This window comes from Bos indicus x Bos taurus, chromosome 15 (genome assembly GCF_003369695.1).
Source record: "Bos indicus x Bos taurus breed Angus x Brahman F1 hybrid chromosome 15, Bos_hybrid_MaternalHap_v2.0, whole genome shotgun sequence".
NCBI classification, from domain to species: domain Eukaryota; kingdom Metazoa; phylum Chordata; class Mammalia; order Artiodactyla; family Bovidae; genus Bos; species Bos indicus x Bos taurus.
In genome coordinates, this window is record NC_040090.1 from 77,917,364 (window position 1) to 77,920,828 (window position 3,465).

The 3,465-nt window shown below is 35.7% G+C and overlaps 1 pseudogene; it reads right to left on the reverse strand.

Annotated features, from left to right (window-relative positions):
- Positions 1-496: 496 nt before the first annotated feature.
- On the reverse strand, positions 497-1,070 carry LOC113905067 (annotated as a pseudogene).
- Between the last annotated feature and the right edge of the window lie 2,395 nt (positions 1,071-3,465).

A 3,465-nucleotide genomic window follows, 5' to 3' on the forward strand; every position in this document is an offset into this window, starting at 1 on the left:
AGTTTGTTTTATTGCATAATGTTTGCATAAGAAAAAGTATTGAAAACTCTAAGATATCCTACAACCATCAATCAGCTAATTATTAATTCTACACTAAAGCTAGGCAGACATATAATCTTAAATTTAAAAGCTAGTTTCAAAAAAAAGTAGACAAAAATTTAACATGATGCACTTTTCAATATGGCTATATTTGTAGTTTCATGTTGTTAATAAGTGTTTCAAATGTACTGCTGGAAAGTTGCTTTTTATACTGTGAATATTGCTAGGGTAATATCAGATTATAAGCTGTAAAAACTAATTATTTTTATGGAATGATGAAGCTAACATTGTGATAATCAGTTTTCAATTCACATGCAAATTAAGTTGATGTAATAGTAATAATCTAAATAAGCTTCTTATAACCAAGAAAATTCTACTGAATTCAAGTTATACATGTTGCATGATCAGATCTCCAAGTAGGACAGAATAGTGGCACCTGGAACCATTCAGGCTGGTGTTAAGAACCTGTGCTCACAGCTGACACTTTCTTAGTAACCATGTCTTTTGAGCACACTGTGCTTGAAAACTTACAGGTCAGCACGCAGCTCTTTCCTGTTGTCTGACCATATAAACCAAACATCTCTCATAACCTCTCTTCATCGATGGCTTCAGGTCTGTTGATCTTATTCCCAAGAATCAGTATAAATGCATTAGAAGTGGTTTCGACTGTCATTAGCAAATCAAGTTCTTCTTTTGATTCTAACAGCCTTTCATGATCTGCACAATCCACCAGAAGTGTAACGCCGTTGATAGCAGGAAGATAGTTTTTCCATACTCTTTGAGCTTGAACAGTCACCCACCTTAAAAGTTGCAAAGGTTATACCAGCAGTGGTTAGTTCTTTTGAAGGGAGATGTAACATTAGGGACATGTGTCCATGTCTGTCATCTTTTAGCATAAGCAGTAATGTTGTTTTTCTCATGTTGTCCAATCCAAAAAATACCAATTTGCCAGTTTTCTTTTATAAGCCTAAAAACTGTAGCACTCTGCTAAAATCACTGTATATCCAATCAAAGATGAAGGATCTGTCCATATTTTAGCATCTGAGACTGAAGAGAATGCTATTCCTTGCTTGGCACTGGCCCTGTACCCTCTGAGACTGGACTGCAAAGTGATGGCTACTTGATGAGCTTTGCTTAAAAGTCAAATAGTTCTTCTTGGAAAAGAGGAACAAGTTTTGTCAATGTACATGCAAATACTGAAAGAAAAGAACTTTCCATATTCAATTTAGTTCCTTGAAAATGTTTAAGTATGCCTTTCACTGTAAAAAATATGGCTACTAGGAAATTTTAAATTATATATATGGCTCAGATTATACTTTCATTGGACAGCATGAGTCTAAGGATCTTGTCATGATCAATGCTGAAGTGTCAGGAACTCACCTTTTCACACATACGGGGGAGTGTGCAGATACTTCAAAAGACCAGAGGCAGAGTAGACAATTTTATTCGTTTCCAGTTTTGTTGGATTGTCATCTCAAAAGTGGGGTGCAGTATTGTGCTGATACATTATTAACAACTGGTTCTTGGGGTAAAAAAAAAAAATCCCTGCTTTCTACCATTATCTAGTTTCCATAGTACAAATGTTTCCATCAAGGCCCATTTCAAGCTACCAACTGGACATCACTGGGAGTCTGGAAGAAGGACTGATAAATTGGCTCTGGCCAGCAGGTTGCAGCCAGCTTCAGTCCACCACTAGCTGGGACTATCTATTATTCATCATTGCTTCTGCAGTAGCTTGCGTAATCAACAAAGAGTAAGCCCATTTTAAGTATAGTACTTGTTGAATGAACAAATATTTCTGCTAGCCACAAATCTCCTGTTGTTTCAGTTTTCCCCTGATCCTTTAATCTTTCTGAAATGTACATTCCTAAAGTTGGGGGTAAATGTATGACTACAGGCATTCTTTTTCTTGGCCCTTGTAATGAATGTGTTGTGCTGTCCAGATCTCCCTTAGCTCTGAGCCATTCATTACCCTGATGGTTGGGAGTATTACCTGATGGTGCTCAGCTGAAACTCTGTGTAAGAATTCTACAGGTCCGAAAGAAGCTGCCTCTCCAGTGGTTTCCCAAGCAGCTCTCTGCGTCTAATGACTGGTTAATGAGAAGAGTCCAGGTTTGGCCCCTTCAGTTAGAGACATTTTGGAAGAACCATCCCAGTATCAGAATTTCCTGTGAGACCTGCCATAATCCCTATTGCAACTGCATGATGATTCAATTTATACCTCTGCTCAGCACCGCTTCATTCATTCCTTTATGGGCATGGTCTCTGAAATCACTGCACAGTGTCTCCATCACAAGGTCTGCTTGCCAGAGAATGCAACCTACAACAGGCACAACGAAAAAATCTGACAACTCCGCTCCTTTGACTCAAGGTCCATGTTATTTTTAACTTCATCAACCAGTTCTTACATGTTGGTTATCAAGGCCAGATCTTGCCACTTCCTCCAGCTTATAGAGAGGAAATTTATAAGTGAGGTAAGTCAAGAAGTTCTATTGGAGAAGATTTCTAAGAATTTTCACTGTGGTCACATTTAAAAGCATGAGTTTACTGTGTGAATAGTTGGAATCCTGATAACTAATATGTCTATTAGCTTTGGTTTACTACTTGGAATGTTGTGATTTTTACTATATTGTTGTAGAAAATATCGACTTGTTGCAATGATTGACCTCAGCTCCATTCAGCATTTTTGCACCCATCAGAACAATAGGAATAACTGCCTAAAGTTGAGATAATCATAATCATATCAGAGGAGGGCTATTTTCAAAATTCTCTTACTGTAAAATGATACCTCAAGTATTCTCATTTTTTGAGAATACTTTAGTGCTTTTTATTTTATGAGAAAATGTTTTTCAGCCTATCCCCAAAGCAAATTTATTTACTTTTCCTTTCCAAATTCCTGTTATTTCAAGTAAAAAAAATTATAACATAAAGTCAGATAGTTCTATTCAATTATTGGATAAAATTCTATAGACCATTTTGAAGAAGTCCATTGCATGACTCAGATTTTTTTTTCCTTAGCATTGCCTTTGCCACAGGTTAAATTGCATTTTCCATTTGATCTTCAGACAAAAACAAAAGGAAGCTACATGAAATGAAATAATAAGAACTTGCTTTATTTTCTAACTTCTGCCCTTTATTAATCATAAATGAATATTACCTTCTAAACACTTAAAAATCATTTTGTCAACATATTTGCCAAATATCCAGAAGAATAGTCTCTTATTTATTATACTTTTTTTCCTATAGTACCAGATATAAGAATACAATCAGTAAAATATGTCAAAATTTTCTTCATAAACTCCCTTTATTAGCACAACAACTCCAAATCTAACATTTACTCTCATTGTCATAATATACTTACAGAGAAATCAAAGTTTTTATTGGTTGTTGTAAAAGTCAAATGAAGGTGAAAGTTGCTCAGTCATG